At 37.8% G+C, this 27160-nt stretch overlaps 1 protein-coding gene across 4 annotated transcripts in view; it reads right to left on the bottom strand.

Moving 5' to 3' along the window:
• The window catches only part of LOC110442167, a 169543-nt gene that overhangs the window by 93749 nt on the left and 48634 nt on the right, over positions 1-27160 (bottom strand). The window contains exon 1 of one of the 4 annotated variants that reach the window (XM_021485637.1): positions 13230-13513. The exons of the other annotated variants lie outside the window; for them this stretch is intronic. The gene's annotated coding sequence lies outside the window, so the exon portion shown is untranslated. Of the gene's footprint in view, positions 1-13229; positions 13514-27160 lie in introns of those variants that run through there. 4 annotated transcript variants of the gene reach the window in all.

Raw genomic sequence — 27160 nt, 5'->3', positions numbered from 1 at the left:
GTGTCGACACATAGTGGCAAAATATACCACAGCGTCGACACACAGTGGCAAAATATACCACAGCGACGACACATAGTCGCAAAATATACCAAAGCGTCGATACACAGGGGCAAAATATACCACAGCGTCAAAACACAGTAGCAAAATACACCACAGCGTCGACACATAGTGGCAAAATATACCACAGCGTCGACACACAGTGGCAAAATATACCACAGCGTCGACATATAGTGGCAAAATATACCACAGCGACGACACATAGTGGTAAAATACACCACAGCGTCGTCACATAGTGGCAAAATATACCACAGCGTCAAAACACAGTGATAAAATGTACCACAGCGTCAAAACACAGTGATAAAATGTACCACAGCGTCAACAGATAGTGGTAAAAATTACTACAGCGTAAACAAACAAGCACAAAATATAGCACGAACTCCACACCTCTGCATAGAATATACCATAACGTCAACACGTAAGGGCAAAACATACCAAGGCGCCAATGCAAAGGGACAAAATCGACGCCAAGGGGTCATAATGGTTAACTAGACAAGGAGGCACTAAAACCAAACACCTAAATCCTTCTTGATACAATAACAGGATTAACTTGAAACGCATCGAGAGATAAAATACCCTCTACTTGAAAAGTATTATACAACACACAGCCACACTGTTATCATTACCTCTATAAAATATATATTTATCTATACATACAAAATACTGAATTTTCAGAAAGGGAGCCATACGAGGTCAATACTCTCATTAATTGCCCATCTAAGCTAGAGGCGGTGAGTACGTGACCAGCCTGATATTGAATCCTACCAGAGTCGAATAAGTACAAACGATGACTCTATGCTACTAGACCTTAATAAGCACAAACGACACCATTGATTTGCTTCAGATCCAAATCTCAGACACTGAATAGTCCTGGGCCCATGTTCATCCAACCGTTCTCATGCTCAAGCATTAATTCTGTGCTCAAACGAACTTTCTTGGAATTCAATTAAATCATATCAAATGATAAAAAAAATCACATCAAAATTTTGTGCACCAAATCAATGCTTCAGCATGAGAACGGTTTCATGAATACGGGCCCTGACTATACACTCGATACTCGATCTCAGCTGAAATAAATATCAAAAGTTGAACATTATCCTTCTGTGTCTTTGCTACATGCAGTGTCAATGTATACAATATATATTTATTTTAACAAGTGTGTAAATATTTGTATTTTTTTTGTAGTGTCTACGTAGCAAAAGTGACAATGTCTATGAAGTGCCTCCCGACGTAACGCGTTTGTATGAAGTGCCTCACGATTAAACGTGTGCGTATGAAGTGCCTCACGATAAAACGTGTATGTACGAAGTGCCTCACGATAAAACGCGTTTGTATGAAGTGCCTCACGACAAAACGTGTGCGTATGAAGTGGCTCACGATAAAACGTGTGCGTATGCAGTGCCTCACGATAAAACGTGTGCGTATGAAGTGCCTCACGATAAAACGTGTATGTATGAAGTGCCTCCCGACAAAACGTGTATGTATGAAGGGCCTCCCGACAAAACCTGTGCGTATGAAGTGCCTCCCGACAAAACGTGTATGTATGAAGTGCCTCCCGACAAAACGTGTGCGTATGAAGTGCCTCCCGACAAAACGTGTGCGTATGAAGTGCCTCCCGATATATCGTATATGTATAAAGTGCCTCACGACGTAACGCGTTTGTATGAAGTGCCCCACGACAAAACGTGTATGTATGAAGTGCCCCACGACAAAACGTGTATGTATGAAGTGCCTCACGACAAAACGCGTTTGTATGAAGTGCCTCACGATAAAACGTGTGTGTATGAAGTGCCTCACGATAAAACGCGTTTGTATGAAGTGCCTCACGACAAAACGTGTGCGTATGAAGTGCCTCACGATAAAACGTGTGCGTATGCAGTGCCTCACGATAAAACGTGTGCGTATGAAGTGCCTCACGATAAAACGTGTATGTATGAAGTGCCTCCCGACAAAACGTGTATGTATGAAGGGCCTCCCGACAAAACCTGTGCGTATGAAGTGCCTCCCGACAAAACGTGTATGTATGAAGTGCCTCCCGACAAAACGTGTGCGTATGAAGTGCCTCCCGACAAAACGTGTGCGTATGAAGTGCCTCCCGATATATCGTATATGTATAAAGTGCCTCACGACGTAACGCGTTTGTATGAAGTGCCCCACGACAAAACGTGTATGTATGAAGTGCCCCACGACAAAACGTGTATGTATGAAGTGCCTCACGACAAAACGCGTTTGTATGAAGTGCCTCACGATAAAACGTGTGCGTATGAAGTGCCTCACGATAAAACGCGTTTGTATGAAGTGCCTCACGATAAAACGCGTTTGTATGAAGTGCCTCACGACAAAACGTGTGCGTATGAAGTGCCTCACGATAAAACGTGTGCGTATGCAGTGCCTCACGATAAAACGTGTGCGTATGAAGTGCCTCACGATAAAACGTGTATGTATGAAGTGCCTCCCGACAAAACGTGTATGTATGAAGTGCCTCCCGACAAAACCTGTGCGTATGAAGTGCCTCCCGACAAAACGTGTATGTATGAAGTGCCTCCCGACAAAACGTGTGCGTATGAAGTGCCTCCCGACAAAACGTGTGCGTATGAAGTGCCTCCCGATATATCGTATATGTATAAAGTGCCTCACGACGTAACGCGTTTGTATGAAGTGCCCCACGACAAAACGTGTATGTATGAAGTGCCCCACGACAAAACGTGTATGTATGAAGTGCCTCACGACAAAACGCGTTTGTATGAAGTGCCTCACGATAAAACGTGTGCGTATGAAGTGCCTCACGATAAAACGTGTGTGTATGAAGTGCCTCCCGACAAAACCTGTGCCTATGAAGTGCCTCACGATAAAACGCGTTTGTATGAAGTGCCTCACGACAAAACGTGTACGTATGAAGTGCCTCACGATAAAACGTGTGCGTATGCAGTGCCTCACGATAAAACGTGTGCGTATGAAGTGCCTCCCGACAAAACGTGTGCGTATGAAGTGCCTCACGATAAAACGAGTATGTACGAAGTGCCTCACGATAAAACGCGTTTGGATGAAGTGCCTCACGATAAAACGCGTTTGTATGCAGTGCCTCACGACAAAACGTGTACGTATGAAGGGCCTCACGATAAAACGTGTATGTATGAAGTGCCTCACGACAAAACGCGTTTGTATGAAGTGCCTCACGACAAAACGTGTGCGTATGAAGTGCCTCCCGACAAAACGTGTGCGTATGAAGTACCTCCCGATATATCGTATATGTATAAAGTGCCTAACGACGTAACGCGTTTGTATGAAGTGCCCCACGACAAAACGTGTATGTATGAAGTGCCTCACGACAAAACGCGTCTGTATGAAGTGCCTCACGATAAAACGCGATTGTATGAAGTGCCTCACGATAAAACGTGTGCGTATGATGTGCCTCACGATGTGTCACGTTTGTATAACTCTCCTCCCACCACAACGTGCGTATGAAGTGCCTCCCTACAAAGCGTGTGTATATGACGCGCTTCTCGAAAAATCGTGTATATACATATAGGATCTTACATGAGTTTCCATTTCATATGAGATATATGAAACGAGTCTTAGAATTTTTCAATTTAGCAAGCCTTTTGCTAGCTAAAATTAAAAAAATTGCGACGAGTTTCATAAACTTCTTATGAAATGAAAACGAGTGCAATATCCTTTTTATCACATACTCAAGATTTGTGGCATTTATTTGTGTTAAACGACAATTTTCATGCAACATTGAAATGCAAAAAGCTGCTACTCCAGTGCAGAAGTCTGTGACGTCATGTACTTGTACTAGACTTGAGGACACAGTTGAAACAATTGATTTACAACCAATCACAGGGCTGATAGGTTATATTACATGGGTTCATACGCAAAACAATATGACATGGATTTATTTACTATATGATACAGTACATTATTATGTGATAAATTAATGTATAACGTGTCTCCCGATACACTTTCCATGATACATACACTTTCGTGCTTCTCGAAACATCGTGAATATACATTTAAGCAGGAGTGTTCTAGCAAATGTTGTTATGGTTCTATAACACTTATTGCTATTGATTACAGCCTCTGTAAAGCCCGGTAGGGCTACATGTAAGTTTGTCAGCAATATAAATGTGTGTTACAGGATTATAACAATATTTTCTAAAACATTTATTATTTATACATGTATTTACATTTTGATAAAGCAGTTACAACTTATTAATCTTTTTCGAACAGTTCTTTTAACAGCAAATTAGGACTTGACAATAATGAAATTGATGATGTCACAATAGAGATTGATGACGTTACAATATCAAATGTTGTTATAGTCTCATAACAACATAAGCCTTCTCAGTGCATTGCAATGGAATGATGCAGAGCAAATGTATGAAGAAACTCCCGACGCGTCGTGTTTGTATGACGTGGCTGCTGACACGTCGTGTGTGTATTAAGCTATTGTTGATTTTATTCCGGAACTGGTTAAGTTGACGTCAGTTTTACTCAAGTTAATATACATGTACATTTCGTTTACTATCCACATGATAACGTACGTATATATATGTTTGCCACGCCCAAAGTTTGCTCCTTGACCTGTTATAACAAATAAGCCCAGTGTTAAGTCGCCTACCTATAAATATACATGGAAAATCGAATGGTCTCAATATCAGGTCCACAATTCCCATGGTACACGAATAAAGGAATGGAAAACAACAAATAAAAACAAAACCGCTCATGTCAAGAAACAAAAGGATTGAATACCGGTTATCAAGTATCAACAACTTTTTATAGAACAAAAGGAACCCATTGTGTAGTAACAGAATGCAACCGACATTTTAAGATGACAGATCTATGGAGAAGGAATCGATACGCTGGGTTATCGGGTGTACCTAACAAATGCAATTAAACAAGAGCAGAAGGTATACAGCGTGCGTTCGATCACGTGATACGTTTGACAGCTCAGCAATATCTCTGTGGTCTTTATAGTTACCTGGAGTTTACAACGCAATCTCCTACTTCAACTGGAACTTATGTCACCTTATGTGTTTCAGGAATTCAATATCACACACGTGTTGGTACAAGTGTACTGGGTAAGGTGATTTTTTGCGACATTTAATGTATTTCTACTTTCGAGAAAAGGGACAGTCGTAAAATCGCCACGAAACGATCTGCAAAAGGAAAATCGGCAAATATACAAGATCACCAAATATAACAGTCTCCATGATGACACTGCTCAAGAAAAATACGTAGTTGTGACAGATTCTGAACTATTTCTCACAGGTCAGATAATGCAAACGCCATAACTTTACATTAGGCGATCTATAATATACATAATTATATAGCAAACGTTAAACCTTTGATTCTGAACGTGACCTGTTATTACAGGACGAGAATATAAGCTGTGACCTGTTATCATAGGAAGAGAATATAAGCTGTGACATGTTATTACAGGACGAGAATATAAGCTGTGACATGTTATTAGAGGACGAGAATATAAGCTGTGACATGTGACATGTTATTACAGGACTAGAATATAAGCTGTGACATGTGACATGTTATTACAGGACGAGAATATAAGCTGTGACCTGTTATCATAGGACGAGAATATAAGCTGTGACATGTTATTACAGGACGAGAATATAAGCTGTGACATGTTATTATAGAAAGAGCATATAAGCTGTGACCTGTTATCATAGGAAGAGAATATCAGCTGTGACATGTTATTACAGGACGAGAATATAAGCTGTGACATGTGACATGTGATTACAGGACGAGAATATAAGCTGTGACATGTGACATGTTATTACAGGACGAGAATATAAGCTGTGACATGTTATTATAGGACGAGAATATAAGCTGTGACATGCGTATTAGATGTGGTCACATCTATCTAGAAAACTATCAACCAGCCAGAACTGGGGAAGTAAATACAATCTCAATAAGGCACAGATTCCTCTAATCTTCGAACTTAAGCTGAACATTTTACAACCAAAAACCCACACAAAATTTAAAAGGTGTCCTCATTAAAATATTCAGGTATTTATTTAATTTTGAATTGGCATATTTCATACGCGTATCTTCCATAAAGGGACAATTGATAGGAAATTATTAAAAAACTCAGCGTCAGTTTCACTAATATGCAGTACATTTTTGGAGGCTGGTACACACTGGTCATTCATTGTTTTACGTAATATTTGTTGCGACATCAACATGTAATACATTATTTGAACAACCATCAGAAGATTAATGGATTGGTCAAAATTGGCGAATATGTGAAGGATAGTTTTCTGAAATGTCAGCAATCTCTCTCCCCCCCNCCCCCACAGCCCCCCTATGTCTGTTAAAATTGTTTAAAGCCTTTTTCAATCATTTTGTTTGGAACTAAATCCCTATTCTCAAGGTTAAGTCTCCGAGTTTGCCGCTGCAATCAAAGGTTCTGTGTTTGCAATAATACATCACAGGGAAATGGCATCTAGGTTCTTTATCCCTTCACACGCTGATTTCAGTAATTCAAGCTGTGTATTACATACAGTTTACATACAAATCAAGAAATGTTAACGATGTATGTTTGGTATAGGACTACGTGCACAACTAAAGACGAGGGTAGAGCCAGGATATCGGGTCTATGGTATGAGAAGACAAAATCATTCTTGTCGATACAAAAAGCTTTTCACTCTAATGAAATCCGTTCGTCTGTCTCCACTCATTAATATCACATGGTAATTCTTTGGTTTCCCGCGTCAATCCTAGTGTGTGATCACCTGTTAGATAATGTAAAAGTTCGTCTGATTGTCCCAAAGTGATCATTTATAGACACTCACGACGTGAGGGGATATCCCCCGACGCCATGTAGTGTGTGATACGTCCACATTGAGTGGCACTACATGAACACAGTGATACAATAGATGTAACAGTAGAAATAGAGTTCCTCACGGTCAATAATTATGACGGTCACTGTCAGTCAAACCATGTTAACTTAAAAGTCGTATTTCGGACCCTGCTGTATTTGTATGGTTACCAAGTTGGATATACATGTTTTTGTCGAAAATTCCTTAACTGAAAAGAAAGGAATATTGCACTATTACAGTATGACATACAAGAAACATAATAAAACAAAATTGATCAAACTTTAACACACAAATGCCTTTGTTGTGATTACAGATGCAGTTTGTTTTATGCAACCTACTAATGGTATTACCGAGTTATCCCTAAGCACCTTTGGTATGTCTGCTATGGTATTACCGAGTTATCCCTAAGCACGTTTGGTATATCTGCTATGGTATTACCGAGTTATCCCTCAGCACCTTTGGTATGTCTGCTATGGAATTACAGAGTTCTCCCTCAGCACCTTTGGCATGTCTGCTATGGTATTACCGAGTTATCCCTCAGCACCTTTGGTATGTCTGCTATGGTATTACAGAGTTCTCCCTCAGCACCTTTGGCATGTCTGCTATGGTATTACCGAGTTATCCCTCAACACGTTTGGTATGTCTACTATGGAATTACCAAGTTAGCCCTCAACACGTTTGGTATGTCTGCTATGGTATTATCGAGTTATCCCTAAGCACGTTTGGTATGTATGCTATGGTATTACCGAGTTATCCCTCAACACGTTTGGTATGTCTGCTATGGTATTACCGAGTTATCCCTAAGCACGTTTGGTATGTCTGCTATGGTATTACCGAGTTATCCCTAAGCACGTTTGGTATATCTGCTATGGTATTACCGAGTTATCCCTAAGCACGTTTGGTATGTCTGCTATGGTATTACCGAGTTATCCCTCAACACGTTTGGTATGTCTGCTATGGTATTACCGAGTTATCCCTCAACACGTTTGGTATGTCTGCTATGGTATTACCGAGTTATCCCTCAACACCTTTGGTATGTCTGCTATGGTATTACCGAGTTATCCCTCAACACGTTTGGTATGTCTGCTATGGTATTACCGAGTTATCCCTCAACACCTTTGGTATGTCTGCTATGGTATTACCGAGTTATCCCTCAACACGTTTGGTATGTCTGCTATGGTATTACCGAGTTATCCCTCAACACCTTTGGTATGTCTGCTATGGTATTACCGAGTTATCCCTCAACACGTTTGGTATGTCTGCTATGGTATTACCGAGTTATCCCTCAACACCTTTGGTATGTCTGCTATGGTATTACCGAGTTATCCCTCAACACGTTTGGTATGTCTGCTATGGTATTACCGAGTTATCCCTCAACACCTTTGGTATGTCTGCTATGGTATTACCGAGTTATCCCTCAGCACGTTTGGTATGTCTGCTATGGTATTACCGAGTTATCCCTCAACACCTTTGGTATGTCTGCTATGGTATTACCGAGTTATCCCTCAACACCTTTGGTATGTCTGCTATGGTATTACCGAGTTATCCCTTAACACCTTTGGTATGTCTGCTATGGTATTACCGAGTTATCCCTAAACACGTTTGGTATGTCTGCTATGGTATTACCGAGTTATCCCTCAACACCTTTGGTATGTCTGCTATGGTATTACCGAGTTATCCCTCAACACCTTTGGTATGTCTGCTATGGTATTACCGAGTTATCCCTCAACACCTTTGGTATGTCTGCTATGGTATTACCGAGTTATCCCTAAACACCTTTGGTATGTCTGCTATGGTATTACCGAGTTATCCCTCAACACCTTTGGTATGTCTGCTATGGTATTACCGAGTTATCCCTTAACACCTTTGGTATGTCTGCTATGGTATTACCGAGTTATCCCTCAACACGTTTGGTATGTCTGCTATGGTATTACCGAGTTATCCCTCAACACCTTTGGTATGTCTGCTATGGTATTACCGAGTTATCCCTCAACACCTTTGGTATGTCTGCTATGGTATTACCGAGTTATCCCTAAACACCTTTGGTATGTCTGCTATGGTATTACCGAGTTATCCCTCAACACCTTTGGTATGTCTGCTATGGTATTACCGAGTTATCCCTTAACACCTTTGGTATGTCTGCTATGGTATTACCGAGTTATCCCTCAACACGTTTGGTATGTCTGCTATGGTATTACCGAGTTATCCCTCAACACCTTTGGTATGTCTGCTATGGTATTACCGAGTTATCCCTCAACACCTTTGGTATGTCTGCTATGGTATTACCGAGTTATCCCTAAACACCTTTGGTATGTCTGCTATGGTATTACCGAGTTATCCCTCAACACCTTTGGTATGTCTGCTATGGTATTACCGAGTTATCCCTTAACACCTTTGGTATGTCTGCTATGGTATTACCGAGTTATCCCTCAACACGTTTGGTATGTCTGCTATGGTATTACCGAGTTATCCCTCAACACCTTTGGTATGTCTGCTATGGTATTACCGAGTTATCCCTCAACACCTTTGGTATGTCTGCTATGGTATTACCGAGTTATCCCTCAACACGTTTGGTATGTCTGCTATGGTATTACCGAGTTATCCCTCAACACCTTTGGTATGTCTGCTATGGTATTACCGAGTTATCCCTTAACACCTTTGGTATGTCTGCTATGGTATTACCGAGTTATCCCTAAACACGTTTGGTATGTCTGCTATGTTATTACCGAGTCCCTCAACACCTTTGGTATGTCTGCTATGGTACAGTGTATTACCGAGTTATCCCTCAACACCTTTGGTATGTCTGCTATGTTTTTACCGAGTTATTCCTAAGAACGTTTGGTATGTCTGATATGGTATTACCGAGTTATCCCTAAGCACGTTTGGTATGTCTGCTATGGTATTACCGAGTTATCCCTCAAAACGTTTGGTATGTCTGCTATGGTATTACCGAGTTATCCCTCAAAACGTTTGGTATGTCTGCTATGGTATTACCGAGTTATCCCTCAAAACGTTTGGTATGTCTGCTATGGTATTACCGAGTTATCCCTCAACACGTTTGGTATGTCTGCTATGGTATTACCGAGTAATATTCCATATGAAATTCTTATATGGTAAGGTATAAGTCATCATGTACAATAAGTTATTATTGGACCAATAAACATAAACCTTCTCATTTTGTTATATTTATAATAGTCAGGTTAGTCAGACAGAGGTAATCTAATGACAACTAATCAAGTAAAAAAATGTTTTGACACATTAATACACAGCCCGTTTAGACCTATTAACCTTACCCTAATCCCATCTAATAAGGTTAGTGACTACGTTTGCCATTCAGATTCGCATTCAGGTTAGACCAATAGATCCACACCTCATGGCACCTAACCATGAAGTAAATTTTGTTTTGTCACGTAAATACAAATAAGTATAGAACATCCTTTTTCCACCTGATCGTCACTAAACAGGTTGTATCACGTTAATACATAGTCAGGTTAGACAAACAGACATAACCCTTATCGGTACTAGACATGTTGTATCACAATAATAGTCACTAACCAGGTTGTATCACGTTAATACATAGTCAGGTTAGAAGAACAGACCCAAACCTTATCCTCACTTACCAGGTTGTATCACGTTAATACATAGTCAGGTTAGACGAACAGACCTAAACCTTATCGTCACTAACCTTGTTTGTGATGTTAAAAAATAGGTTAAACGAACTTAACTAAACATTATCGTCACTAAGCAGGATGTGTTGTGTGAATACATTATCAGAGTAGACGGAAATAAGCTTATTCGCCACTTACCAGGTTGTACGACGTTAATGCATTGTCATGATAAACAAACATACCTTAACCAAACTTGTCACTAATCAGGTTGTATCATGTAACTAGATTTATCACATAACTCCAGCGTCATGTCAGACAAATCATCCTTTACGATGTCGAATTCAAGGTTTAAATCCTATATTTTCAACATTTTCTTTTCTGATTTGACATAACACAGTCGAGTACACAATGATATAGCGTGAAGAAAATAGTAAGATCCATATTATTATACCTAAATTCGACATTGTGTTAACCTTGATAATTAAATGAGCCATCTATTGCAATATCAGTTACGCATTATTAACCCAAACATATGCAATTATATCTTTATCAATCCATTCTATCTGAATATATCTAACATTTGTATAGGACGAGATTCATTTACAGTAATGTACCAGATCACATTTCCGGATTGATTTTTCCTAACACAATTACACAATAATATCAATTAATGGAAGCAATGTAATATTACGGAAGTCATTTGTACTGAGCGCCAATAGAAAAAGGCACCAAATCACCAATACCCAAGGACAAACTTTTAACTCTTTAAAAGCGAGACCTTGACGGAAACAAATCAAAAACAAAACAAAATATTGTTGGAGTTGCCTCACACTTTGGAGCTTAATAATACTTTTGACAAATCTCCCATTTTATCATTTTGAGAAAATACACGTATTTGCAGAGATGTCATGATTTTGATGTAGAGGTTCTAAGGGGGGTCATTTTGATTTCAAGGACATCATGCAATTTTTTTTTCCAATTATAAAAGTCTTCAAAATAAAATCACGAGAATACCACCTATTCGAATATTACCTATTGTGTAGTTGCTTTAATGATAGTTCTAAATGATAGAAAAAAGCACCTGATTCCAATTTGATATTCATATGAGACATAAGTGATGCATGTAGAACTGAGCCTTATGTTTAATGGCCCATTTATGATACATTCAACTAACCTTAATACATTACAATGCATAAGCCTACCCTTTGATCGGTGTTACACTCGTACCTATAAAAATTGAAAATAGCATATGCATGGCCATGGAAACTAATCAATTTCAGGTAATATACAGAAATACATTCACGTTCCTGCACTTGCTTTCATGCAACACCAAACCATTCCTGTCTGAACCTGTAGCGGATGACCTTATTAAGGATACATTAATACATTTAGGATTATTTCATGTTGAAACAGTAATGCGTTGTAGTAATACCATAGCATATACGTGTGATGTCGTCGATGAAAAAGTAGACGCTTACCCTTCAGGAACGCCTTTTCTTATTTTCTATTATTATTATATATCATTCTTTTCGAATTATGGTTTATTTGAAACTTCGATAACCTTTCGTTGTTTTGACGTAAAATGAGGTAATGGATTCGCATGGAAATACTGTTTTCAAGTAAAAAATTTTTGACCAAGTGTGGTTTCATGTACGTACGAGATTAAATAACATATTCAAGTCTTGCAGTCAACTAAAAAATCTAAGAGAAGGAGTTGATAAGAGATTGTCAATTACCATTCCAAATCAATAAAATACATGTTGTTTTTAATGAATAATATTTGCTATATGACTAGTGTACACACGCTGTATCAATAGGTGAACAGTTAACAGGGTTGATATTTAGCGGTGATCGTATGAAACCATTAAATCAAATATTGGCATAGGAAGCCAGGCCCTCGACAATATCAGGTGTTACACATACGCGACGTATGTTGTAAGCCACAAATGCTCGAACAAGTGGTTTATGAGTAAGAGATACATATATACCAATTAGTCATGATATTAATAGTTAGAGCTACGTTTATTAGTTAGCTACATTTATAACCCCAGTAATGGATAAAGGATGTTATAAAATACCGGCTCGGACTACATTAAAGAACTAATGCTGCTGGGGAGATAAGAGAACGAGATGGTATATGCTTTTGTACTAACTGAACTCCAGCTTTATCAGTGAACAATTTCGTTTGAAAAATGGCTTAAGATGATCTTAAGGTTATATTGCGTAAACTTATAAGTATTATCCATGAGTACATGTTAGTTGTATATTTCTGAGTACAATGTAGGAATCAGGAATACCTGACTGTTGATGATCTACGTCATTGTCTCCACGTGTCGTCATACATATTATCAGATTACTTATTACATGGAGGAATCATATTTTTTATCGATTATAATATTAAAAGGATATTATCTAAAAAATGCTAAATACATCTTTATTATATACATCTTCATTGTTTTGGTAATAAAATATTTAAAAGATGTAATCGTGATTTATTTTTCATTGGTGTAATTTACAAGTCAAATACAAGGAATTACAATTTAAACGTGGCCATTAAATATCTATATCAACGTATTGTGCCTCATCGATGTACAAGCGTTGCAATAATATCATGGACGACCTAGGTAAAATTCAATAAAGTCACATATACGACAGAAAAATTGTCACCAATACCTCTCTTATATACTGTATAAACATGCACATAATACGTCATCACAATACTTACAGGTGGATTATAAGATGTCGTTATTCTTTATAATCCCATTGTCAATCAATCAAACCGTGACAGTTATTGTTTCTGATTTACCAAGAAACATATTTTCCGTATAATAGCACAATAAGTGCCATTAAGAACACACGTGAGTTTCAGCCATCCATCGCTGTGGTAGAGACTGCCAGGATTAATCTCCGGCGTCATGTGTACAGATATGTAACACATACCTCCCTGGCTCCCCCGTACGTGTACTAAGCTGACACATAAACCTCAGCTGCAGTCGTCGAAGCTTTATATTGAAGGCTCGCTGCGCTACTGTAGCAGGGATGCTGGAGCACCGAACAGTATCGTAAGTCTTCCAGCCGGGCACACGCGGACGATTGTGTGCTGTTGATTCGTGAAATAGATTTTTAAAACATCGATGTATACTGCCTTTGTTTGGTTAACATATCAGTGTTTGGCACTGAATTAGTGTTTAGTGTCTTGACCATCACCAATAAAACCCGGGTACTGTTGTTTTTCAGTTGACATGGAGATTTGATGAAACTTCGCAACACGACTATTTGTTAATATAGGTTCTTGCAAATACCACGGACTACACTCGTTATGAATTGATATTGATATAAAGCGTTAACAATCATATCGTGAATGTTTTTTAGAAAGGCTCCTTACATATTTTTTTTTTATATCTACTATATAAGATCTACTATATATAATCTGATACTATATCATAAAATCTATAATTAATATACAATCACATTACCTATTTTATAAAATCTATAATATATTATATACAACCCCATTACGTACTTTATAAAATCTATAATATATAATTTACAACCCCATTACCTACTTCATAAAATCCATATTTAATATACAATCACATTACCTACTTCATAAAATCTATTATATATTATATTATATATTAATTTAACCACCTACTCTACAAATATATCTCTATGCCGAGGTGAAGCTTGTAAAGGAGACACTTTCTGTTTTACAAATTCAGCAAAAACAATAAAGGTAACACAACTGTTGAACATTAACGTTCTAGCCTACACTTGTCTATTTACATTCCCGTACATGTCAGAAGCTTGTAAAGGAGACACTTTCTGTTTTACAAATTCAGCAAAAACAATGAAGGTAACACAACTGTTGAACATTGACGTTCTAGCCTACACTTGTCTATTTACATTCCCGTACATGCCAGTGTATCCCGCCCGTCCATACCGCCATATTGTATTTATCATATTATCCGTATATCACATTAACGAGAATCGCCTGTTCTCATCAATAACACTGCCACTCTAAATAAAGGCTCTGGCATAACACATTTGGTAAAAATTGAATAAATACCGTGGCTTAGTTTGATACAATGGTAGTTATAAAGTTCATTATACTCCCTATGGATCCATGTTAACAATTAAAAAGTATAATGTCCTGCCTGTTGTCAAGTGCAACTGAATTAAACTAAGCACGTTTTCATACATAAAGCATCGCGTGGTGGTCGATAGGTTTGGTTGGCTGGATCACTAGGGTGACATTCCACACAAGTTTAACAGACTGTCTGATACTGGGGATGAAATGAAATTGACTAACTTTTGGGAAGAAACACAAAGGAATGAGCGTCCGTTACGAAATATGAGAAATATTGACTGGGTTACTCGGTGTGGTGCCATGAAATAAAGGATCGCAAATATGTAGTGATCTAGATGAGGGTAAGAATATTTCAGCCATGTATGAGGTTGGAGGCTGGAACGAGATACCGTCAACTCAGTTACTGTGTATGGCTTCCCTATAGAGTTTATTTCACAAATTCAATTATTGTTGAATGTTATCTAGAAAATAACTATAATAAATTTACTCTATATAATTATCATCCATGCATAACGTAAAATACGTCTTTAACAACAGGAGGCGATATAACGAGGCTTCGCTACACATAATATATCATCTTAGATTGAAGCCGCTTTCACGTACAAGGCGAAAATGAAGCGTGCGAAACGTTTTTATTTTACGATGTTTAAACTACCTGGTAGCTGATTGTGTGCAAATCAAGCTAGTTGGTTGTTGCTTAATTGAGAAAAATTAATAGTTTTATCTTTTTGTAATTAGTTACGTCTGTATTACGAGAGAACAGATAATTAAATATACCATATAGAAATAAACAAAGGTTATTTTAAATTTGTTTTACTCATTACTTGTTTATAGCGTCTCTACTTTACAGTTTTACCGAAGGTCAAGGCTTCAGTGCTGTAAATGAAACTCTCCTGGCTCCCTAAGGCAGGCGCCTAATGTTTTGTTTTGTGTGAATGCTGCAATCCTTGTAACAGTCATTGAAGGCTATAGAAGCATGACACATTGCACATACTTGAAATCAAGTGGACATATGGCAGCGGATTTTGGTTGTTAGGATGTTGTTTGTGTATTATTAGCATTATGAATGTAATTTGCTTTTACCTTCACTGACGTTCGTCTGGTCTTCAACGTAATGTCATTTTACGATTTAATTTTGATTTCAACTTACCCTTTTTAAGTATTTTTCTGACTTTGTATTTTCTTTGGTCTTTATGAAATATGACACACAACTACATAAGCATCTGTCTCTTAGGCTTTTAGCATGACCAGTTAATTGGCCAATAACATTGTATGGAAAGAATAACATTATTTGCTTTGTAACTGATGTTACAAGTACATGTCACTATTTTATTGAGATGAAAAGCAATAAGTCATAAAACACAAAGATATTTAAATGCTACTTGCAGAAACAATGGATAATTCTCTTACCTCATGGAAATCTTTATCAAAACGACATTAAAAACATGAAAAATCACTGAAGGAAAAAATTAACATAGAAAAATCCAATGGAAAAAAATGAGATGGTGAAGGACTTATTGCACCTTAATATTTACATTACGTCGTCAGTATAAATATATGTACTTGGTTTACTTGTAAAAGAGTTATTAGTTTCAATATGTGTACCTCGGGTATCAATATTTCACATCATTAGGAAAGAGTCTTCGGTCCTGTTCGGCGAGGTGTTAAACTTATCAATATATATCAGTAGTAAGCGTGTCGTTAAAATTGTGGTGAGGTGTAGCCATACAGTGGATGTAGAATACAATGTAGGGACAACCGTTATTTTATTTAGCGTATTCTAAAAAAATAAACACACACAAGAAAAATCAGATGGTTGTCCTTTTTGCGGCGTTGCACTGAATGAGTATACGTACAACACAGCCGAACTAATTCAATAGAAAACTCATTAAAAGTGTTGTACATCGAGCCCTAATTGAGCTATTGCTTGTAAATCAACACATAACACGAGACAGGTAATATATCAACAGTTTAGAGGGTATGCATAATTAAAGAGGTCATGGGTTTGGACTACCGTAAAGATACCTCGATATAGATTCTAAGACAGTGACAAGACCACAGCCAAAACCTGATTGAGATAGAATAACAGCCAAACCTTTAACATAGAAAACATCGCATTTGTTTGTCTTTTAAAGGAAACAACAGTTTTTAATTAGGGCAACTAAGGCTATGAGCGGGACATAGCTTATTACGATCCGTAAGTAACTAACAAGTTAGAGACGTCATTGTCGGTAATTGGTGGTCGCCTTATTGAGTTTGAAACTCTTTTGTGCTGTGGGCTACATACCGGCGCTAATTGCATTATGGAATACAACAAGTTGCCATCTGAATCATCGACCTTGTTTCTTTAATGAGCGTATATCTAGACTAAGGTAAAGGGGGAAAGATCTGGTTTTGAAGTGGGGGTGTCGGGCAATTCATTTGCTGTTTTTTCATTATATTTGTAGACTAATGTAATCAACCTTGTCACTGAAGCAATAAATCTTTTAACGGTACACTTGTTTCTAAAAGTACATATTAACGTTTGTCATATATGTGCTGCCAAAGAGACACCTAAGCACCTTAAGGTAAAAACTTGTTATGCTTATTATATATGTGCTGTTAATAGACAGTTAAGCACCTGAGATACATATTTGCTAAACACTTAATGGACGTATGGATACAACTGTACCTATTTACGCATGTTTCTATGTGTTATGTACGACGTTATCATAATTTCATGAAGTGATATATTACTTATCTTTATTAAGATCAAGGTCTTTTTCATTAGAATAGCTCATCAATGATTTGAGGCATCATCAATGAAATTCTAATTATTGGCAAATTATATAAACAATACAAAGCTAACAACAGGAACTCATTAATTGAATATCAAGTCTCGTACGATTACCACACGTACGGTAAATCCCACAGGTCAATATCTGTGAATGACATCTAGTATTTTCCCGGTGAAGCATTATGTGGAAATTTACATATGGAATGCACAAATCTGGTGGCATCCTCGAGGGTCGCCGGGGTGAAATCGCGGTCATTCAAAAGCGAGCTGTTATGCGTTACAATCAAAGCAAGTATATTGTCACTGTTAAGGTTAATTAAACTTAATAAAGGTAAATACAACACAGTATCGGTCAATATAACAAAGTAACGCTCATTACAGCAAAGTAACGGTCAAGTAAAGATGATCTTCAAACACAGATTATAAAACCATAGAACTGCTTCCATGGTCAGTCTACGGGATCATCAGCTGACAACTACACGCAAAAGCAATACAAATTACACCAGTGGGACAACAACATGATGAATGTTTTGGCGTTCCGAGTTGTATTTTGCCATGCAGAATTGACGTTTTAGATAATGCTCATTAGTGTGACTTTTAATGTCGTTCTAACTACAGGGTAATCCTGTTAAAGCCAGAAGTTACTTAGCGTCGATAGAGCAGAAGACGCTTACCCTTCCGGTACACCTATTATTAATATCATTGTACATTGTCAAGGGTTTCAATGTAATTTTCTTTTTTTCTTTCTTAATTTGTCTTTCAGTGTTTGCCCTTGTTTCTTCGACTTTGAGTTCATTCTTAAGTATTCTTTTGCTGTTTTGTTGAAGAAAGCTAGCGTTCATTCTGATGAAGGTGCTGCCAGGTCATTTCCCAGTGTACATGGCAATATCAACTACGGAATCGAAGCTTACAGCGTGACAATGGCATTGTGGTGTTTTATAGTTTAGCAATAATAGGTGTATTACAATTTAAAAATGTCCATCAAAGGAATGTTTTAGAATTCTAGTATTAACTGTTTAGTTTTTATCCTAATTCAATATCCCCGGGGACAGATTCAACAAAGAAGTATGCCCTAGATAACAGCGTGCATTCGTAACCTCTCGTGTTGCAGGGTCTTGACAACAAAGTGAACATTGAGAGGTAAAAAATACTAAAAATATTATGAGGAGACATTTTAAATTTAGGTTTTGTTCTCAATTCCATATATATTATGTTTATTGAAGAATGCATCTATGTATTTTACATTGAAACATACAAATAATATTAATAAAGCATGCATAGCAAAGGTAAGGCAAAATTTGTCCTTTTTGAAAAGAAAAAAAAGAGTAGAAGTTATTAACTAGCCAAGCCTATATCAAATAAAAGAACGAGTCACTCCATCAAATACTAGAGACAGTTAAGACCCAACAATTTGTAAATCTAAAAACCCGCAGTCTACATTTGATAAAACAACAGTCTGGTAAGACGAGACAGTTAATAGTACAGGTCCATATTGATCTAGCACAGTGTGGTAAGTTCTTGTCACCACCTTCTGTATATATATACAGCTGATATATAATGCCATGATGATTGGCCTCGTGTATATTAGAGAGGAAACTGACACCATCATAACACGTGGGTAAGCATTAATAAAACCAGGGACAGAGGCCAGAGAGTTTATAACAGAAACGGCACAGCGCCAATATCTCGGAATGTGTTATGATTAGGTGGCCTTCGTATTAGATTGTATACCAATTGGCCTTTTGACATTCCGATAGCAGGTAGAGGAGCCTGAAGAGAGATTCATAGAATATTTCCTCAAGATGAAAGCATAAGTGTCGGTAGCAGGGTTAATTAATATAACCAGGGTTAACAGCAGTGTTAAGTAGGATCAACATTGCTTCATAGAACGCATGTGAGGATATGATAATTTAACTTCTGCAATAATGGTTCCAGGTCTTACCGTACTCTTTTGTCTATTTCAAGAAGAAAAACAAACAAACAAAATACGCTCTTGTTTCCTTGTACTAAACCTGTAATACAATGATACGACGTTTTAATTAGATGAACCGTTGGACTAACATTTAATTGCTTTTGCATGTATCGTACACATTGTATATAAAAAAAAGAAGACATACAAGTACAAGTCTTATTAAAACTATTCACACACAAAAATGAAGAATATCAGAATTTGTAAAATATATCTCTTTAACGCCTACTTATTTGTTTCATATGCATATTTTATACTTGGAAAGTCCTTGATAGCTACACTTAGTTTGCCGAAACTCTGTCGAAACTTTCTTTCGTGATCTCTTAAATACATTATCAGCGTTTGTTCCGGAGTTGGCTGTTAGAGAATGGAACATCTGTTCGCAGGGGGATCTATACGAAAGCAGTCAAGTATTTGGCTAACCAGAAAACCAGTAATATAAAACAAACTTTCCACCGGGGAACTGTATTGTTATAGTAATTATTATACATTTATAAATCGTTCTATATAATGTCAAGGAGATTTGTCTGAGGCCGTTATATTGAAATTAATTTTGACATAGAGGGAATGCCCTTCTTTAGGTGCATCAAGTGAATCCATTTAACCTTCATCGTGCGCCCGTACATCATTTCTGATGTCATACCACTTTAACGTTACAGCAGACATACTGCCATTTTACCTAGATTTACATGACAGGTATCGTCGATGGAGCAGATGACGATTATCCTTCCGGGACATAAGGGCCCGTATTCATGAAACCGTTCTCATGCTCAAGCATGGATTCTGTGCTCAAGCCAGCTTTATTGTAAGCCATCTAAATCATGTCAACGATCAAAAAGTCAAATTAAAATATTGACAACAGTATTCGGCTTCAAGTTTCTTCAATTTTTCTCCAAAACTTTAACAAAATAATATTTTTTAAATAATTTATAACTGGAACAAGAAATTAGACTTGAGCAGAACATCCATGCTTGAGCAAGAGAACGGTTTCATGATTACGGGCCCTGATCTTATTTTTTGTATTTTGCTAGTGTCTCCGTATAAAATTGATTATTTGCTCATAATTGTGATTTATTTTTATTTTGAGTCACATGTAGCCTGATTACAGTTTTGCTAATATTTCCATAATCCATTTGTTTTTCCCATCAAACCAAACCATAATATATCCTAAACTGATGGCATTGAGAAACAATGTTTAAGTGTTTTCTGAAAGCTACGACCGTTGATTGTCTTCTGAAGCATTTTAAACTACGACCTTGCGGTCAAAAGGCCGGCGCACTACTAACCGTGATCGCCAGCTCCCTAATGATTTTACATCAGACAGACGCTCTAACAGGGCAGTCTTTTTTTATTTCATACTGTTTGAGACGCGCTCTACCGATATTTTTTGGGCTAGGTTCACTGGGTAAAGATGGTATATAATCCAATTGCATACTTGTTCTTTCTCTCACAGCTATGTTGTACACGAGTATCTATTTTCCCCAATAACTGGGAGGATTTTTTTTCCTGGAAATTAAAGAGATTGAAATATATGTTACGATATCAGCTTATTAAAATCATACGAATCAGTTTACTATCAATAGTTTGGTTTGGTAATGTTTTACGTCCTTTCAACAGCTATGTTATTTAAGGACGTGCCTGGTTTTTGTGATGGAGGAAATTTCGCGTACGTGGAGAAAAGAATACCGAACCGCAGCAAGTACCTGGCGTCTGCCCCACGTTGGCCTCGAACCCACAAACCAGAAATGGATGGTTTGTGATCGAAGACGGTCAGATGCCTTAACCTATTGGCCCCCGCGGTTTTAAAAAATATAGCCGTAGCAACAACATCAATGGCCTCAACAACAGCCAAACAACTTGCAAACCTATCAGCCCAATTTGAATCAACAAATCCTTAGAATTAGTACGCAATAATTATGTTCTGAAGGTGCCAACACAAACAGTTGTTCTATGCATGAAACCAAACCAGGGCTATATCTGTCAATTGTCTACTGTACCNGGGGGGGAGGGGGGGGTTCAAACCTTTGACCTCTTCCTTCAATTTCCCTTTGAATTCGATCTTTTTATGATTCTTTTGACTTTTTCTTTTACACAATATAGACACTTCTAGTTTTTCCTTATTTGAACAATGCCAGTTGCCCGATATTCGTTGAAAGTAAATATCCCTTATACGAAAGAGTTCAAAGGAAGGGGCGTAACTGGGTATTGACACATCGCCAAAGTAAACTTTCAGACACAACAACAATATAGAAACTGGTCAACATGCCACTTTTATGCGAAAAGAATTTGTAATACGGTCAATTTTAATATTCGGACTCTAAGGTCAACACAGCGAGGTACATGTACATAGGGTCCGTTGTGGACAGAACATGGACATGGCTTCTGATTAATGGCTGTGTATAGATGGCATAGCTCGTCTTACAAAAGGAAAGACTTTAGCTAAATTACAAGCACACAGTGCCAAGAGATGGGGTCAATAGTTCATCCAAATTGCGACGTTTATCTACAAAGAAGACTAAAACTATTTCCGGTTTTGTTATTTTAAGTTGGATACCAAAAATACACTAAAAAATATTCAAACAAACATTTACTGTATACACATACCGGAAAATGTTCACCACATGTTAACTTTCGCCTTTATCGCCCTCCCGAATGAGAGTGATTCAATCATGACAGCAAATATTCCACAACATACAATGTATAGTAATTACATGTGATGGGCGAACATGGTTTTGATCGGCAAAGGGCGAATATTTGTCTGGGCGAACATGGATTTGATCGGCAAAGGGCGAATATTTGACTGGGCGAACGCTTCCCGGTAAACGGTATGTAGTTTTACATATAAAGATATGATTTTCGATTATGTTAACAATGTGGTATTTAAAAAAATTAAATGGTGGGAAAAGAGTGATACTTTCCTAAGGAAAATCGCCTTCTAAGTAGGAGTGAATTGGTTGTATTTGAGTGGTGATGGGATTGTGGTTGTGTTGTGTTAATGGTTGTGGTTTGGTTGGTTGTATGTGAGTGGTCCTGGGCTTGTGGTTGTGCTGTGTTAATGGTTGTGGTACGGTTTGGTTGTATGTGAGGGGTGATGGGATTGTGGTTGTGTTTTGTTAATGGTTGTGTTTTGGTTGGCTGTACGTGAGTGGTGCTGGGATTCGGGTTGTGTTGTGTTAATGGTTGTGGTTTGGTTGGTTGTATGTGAGTGGTGATGGGATTGTGGTTGTGTTGTGTTAATGGTTGTGGTTTGGTTTGGTTGTATGTGAGGGGTGAGGGGATTGTGGTTGTGTTGTGCTAATGGTTGTGGTTTGGTTGGTTGTATGTGAGTGGTGATGGGATTGTGGTTGTGTTGTGTTAATGGTTGTGGTTTGGTTGGTTGGTTGTATGTAAGTGGTGATGGGATTGTGCTTGTGTTGTGTTAATGGTTGTGGTTTGGTTGGTTGTATGTGAGTGGTGAGGGGATTGTGGTTGTGTTGTGTTAATGGTTGTGGTTTGGTTGGTTGGTTGTATGTAAGTGGTGATGGGATTGTGGTTGTGTTGTGTTAATGGTTGTGGTTTGGTTGGTTGTGTGTGAGCGGTGATGGGATTGTGGTTGTGTTGTGTTAATGGTTGTGGTACGGTTTGGTTGGTTGTATGTGAGTGGTGATGGGATTGTGGTTGTGTTGTGTTAATGGTTGTGGTTTGGTTGGTTGGTTGTATGTAAGTGGTGATGGGATTGTGGTTGGGTTGTGTTAATGGTTGTGGTTTGGTTGGTTGTGTGTGAGTGGTGATGGGATTGTGGATGTGGTTGTGTCAATAATTGTGTTTTGGTTGGTTGTGTGTGAATGGTGATGGGATTGTGGTTGTGGTTGTGTTAATGGTTGTGGTTTGGTTGGTTGTGTGTGAGTGGTGATGGGATTGTGGTTGTGGTTGTGTCAATAGTTGTGTTTTGGTTAGTTGTGTGTAAGTGGTGATGGGATTGTGGTTGTGGTTGTGTCAATAATTGTGTTTTGGTTGGTTGTGTGTGAGTGGTGATGGGATTGTGGGTGTGGTTGTGTCAATAATTGTGTTTTGGTTGGTTGTGTGTGAGTGGTGATGGGATTGTGGATGTGGTTGTGTCAATAATTGTGTTTTGGGTGGTTGTGTGTGAATGGTGATGGGATTGTGGTTCTGGTTGTGTTAATGGTTGTGGTTTGGTTGGTTGTGTGTGAGTGGGGATGGGATTGTGGTTGTGGTTGTGTCAGTAGTTGTGTTTTGGTTGGTTGTGTGTGAGTGGTGATGGGATTGTGTTGTGTTAATGGTTGTGGTTTGGTTGGTTGGTTGTATGTAAGTGGTGATTGGATTGTTGTTGTGTTGTGTTAATGGTTGTGGTTTGGTTGTGTGTGAGCGGTGATGGGATTGCGGTTGTTTTGTGTTAATGGTTGTGGTACGGTTTGGTTGGTTGTATGTGAGTGGTGATGGGATTGTGGTTGTGGTTGTGTCAATAGTTGTGTTTTGGTTAGTTGTGTGTAAGTGGTGATGGGATTGTGGTTGTGGTTGTGTCAATAGTTGTGTTTTGGTTGGTTGAGTGTGAGTGGTGATGGGATTGTGGTTGTGTTGTGTTAATGGTTGTGTTTTGGTTGGTTGGTTGGTTGTATGTAAGTGGTGATGGGATTGTGGTTGTGGTTGTGTCAATAGTTGTGTTTTGGTTGGTTGAGTGTGAGTGGTGATGGGGTTGTGGTTGTGTTGTGTTAATGGTTGTGTTTTGGTTGGTTGGTTGTATGTAAGTGGTGCTGGGATTGTGGTTGTGTTGTGTTAATGGTTGTGGTTTGAAGTTATGGTTGGGGATGTGTTTTTTGTTGTGTTGTGGGTTTAGTTGTGGTTGATGTTTGATTTGTAGTTTGGTTTACAATTTGTTGTTTTGAGGAACTAAGAGTTACATAACGCGCGCGGAACGTCCTGTTACCTTCGTTCTTTAGCTACCTAGTATTTATTTTCTTAATTAATGACCGTGTATTAAAAAATGAAGCTGTGATTTCAGCAGACAAGATGGCTGACGTCAAATAGCTACACATAGCTACAAATAACAATAAATAGCAAATGAACACGTGTTTGATTCAGACCAGAGGGAAAGGTCAGAACAGTACATATAAAGAGTCGAAACAATTCCGAGGCGAAACCGGAAGTCGATATATTTAAGGAACACCACTGCAAATAATTTAGATTGTCTGTCTGTCTGGTTTCGGACGAGAAACCAAAAAGCATGGTTTGTAAAAGGATCTTGGTAATTTTATTTTTTTCATTATTTTTTCTAACCACGAAACATCTTAAAAGCAGCAAAATGCAAATTAGAAGAGTAGAAAAAGCAATACAGCTCAGGGAAATATAAAGTGTTTACGCAAAATATCAACCGATTTTTTATTTGACCGACTTCCTTAACTCCTGCATGGCAGACATCTATAGAGTGTGAAACTAGGAGGTAAAGCGACATTACATGTTAATCAGCTGTGACAGATTCACGTGCAGTCTGTATATGCAGCACGTGATACGTGAAATTGATTCCCACACATCCGGAACGTTGACATGCCAAGCACATTTCCTCATTTCAATATATGTATATTACTGAACTATAGACATGTACTTTGAGAGATTGCATAAACTCATGCTAGAAATCACGCGTGCATATGTACGTGCTAACAACGTACAATTATATATAAAGTCACAATACTATCTTACGATATACGTGTAATTGACAATTGATTGATATGTGCATTCGTTGCAAAACAATCACTGATTGTTCAGCAACGAAGGCATTTATCGATTAGATAATACATAACCGTTATCATATTATTGTACATATAAACATTAATTTACAGATTGGATTATAACTTATATATACAGGATATTTAGATCATAGTAAATATGTATTCACACCGATGATATGTACATACATTCGTTTAACAGTACAGTTATAGAAAGGCATATAAAAAAGTATCAATCGGTAATTGTATTATGATCAAAAGACAAAGTTATCTTTTTAATTTGTAAAGCTCTGCGAATGTAAATGAGCTAGTTTATTTTCATAATCCAAAATAGTGATTTGCATTTTAAAGACTATAGAAATAATTCCTGTGGAAATTACATTCACAATGGTCGTTTTGCTCTCCTTTTTGAAATAAAAAAAAAAATGCTTCAAAATTACAATTGTGTGTACATGTCATCTTCATGGAGATATCAATGTTACTATAGTAAAGTCTGATACGACTTGTCCGTGACTCATCACCATCTCAGGTATAGGAATCTCAACATCACTTAACTTTCGCGCACCTGCTAATTTTACGTCACGTGATCATTTGACGAGATGCAGCACCGATTCCCTAGACACGCACAAGGCGTAATGTAACCGAAGTACGTAAATCATTGAGCTCTGCCAATACAGTTCACAGTCCTACTCTAAAAGTGCATTACACGACAACCATTATTCCTGGTTAAAACGCCACACTTCGACACCTATGCGATTTTAACTTTATTTAAGACTACAGTTTGATAATTTACAATACAAAAGGGACATGGCGTTGTGTTGGGTTTTTTTGCTTGTTTTTTCGGCTGGGGAATTATTGTTTTGGGTTGTACATGTGATTGGATCGTGTTTTCGTGGTGGTTTGGGCTGATTTGTGGTATGGTGCGGAGTATGGCTGTACATGTGTGTGATGTTGATTTCAATTTTGTGGCGTTGATTTCCTATTGGAAACATTTGTAGTTTTCTATATGCTATTTATTCCTTAGACTTCATACCAAACTATCTAATCTTGTGTATTTTTTCAGTGATGTTTTTCCTAAAATGAAAAGCCTGATAGGTTGTCCTTCAAAGAGAAAAACAGTAAACGGTTTCAATGTTAGCGATTGATGTTAGATTACATTACAGATTATATTGCAATCAATCAACTTGTAACCTTTGTACTTATTGAAATAAAACAAAATCTTTCATCAAATTTACACACACTTGACCTGGCTTCCGTTTTTGTATATTTCAATCGACCATTTTCTTTCGCCAAACAAGATCTTGAGCCATCTCGAACAAAAAGGGTACTGTACTGACAATATCATATCAGGAAAGTAGTGTTGATAGAAATATGTCACCTTCTCGTAAATCTTGATGCTGACGATGTTATCGCAAACCTGTTTTTGTTCGTGAAACATGTGTCTCAAACAGGCAAACATATTAATCAATAAGGACATTTTACTTATGCATGATACTGTTGATACAGTTCCGACATAAATGTATACAATACTGTAAGGTCATGTAAATCATTTTACAGCTAATACTGTCTGTCCTTATTATCTTTACAGCGCCGAGTACGTGTGTCATGACTACCTAAATAGATATTTAATATTACAAAGGTGTGGTTAAGTGGTTAATTAAGGCGTCTGACATTCTGCCAACACTAGCCCTCCACCAATGGGTCGCGGTTTTGAGGCCTACGTGGGGCAGTCGCCAGGTACTGGCCTTCGGTCGATGGTTTTTCTCCGGGAACTTCGGCTTTCCTCCACTACCAAAACGTCTTTAAATGACCATAGCTGTTAATATGACGTAAAACACAAACAAACAGTAAATTGATTTGTGGGTTTGAATTTATTTTTTGCATATACAATCTGTTTAATTATTGACGCAATTGCCGAGCTATTACTTTCTGCATACCGTCTGAAAACGCGTTAAGATTGGAACCAGCATGCTGCTTATTTCATCAGGCTGTCCAAGTGTTGCTTTCCTGACACAAAACAGCACTCTTAATAGGCAATAAATTGTACAGTTTCCGAACATCAAAGTAATTTGAAATCCATTTATATTTCTGGATTCCTGTT

The sequence above is a fragment of the Mizuhopecten yessoensis genome, unplaced genomic scaffold (assembly GCF_002113885.1).
Source record: "Mizuhopecten yessoensis strain PY_sf001 unplaced genomic scaffold, ASM211388v2 scaffold716221, whole genome shotgun sequence".
Taxonomy (NCBI): Eukaryota; Metazoa; Mollusca; class Bivalvia; order Pectinida; family Pectinidae; genus Mizuhopecten; species Mizuhopecten yessoensis.
Note: the sequence above shows the minus strand (reverse complement) of the source record. Positions and strands in the feature narration are given on the sequence as shown.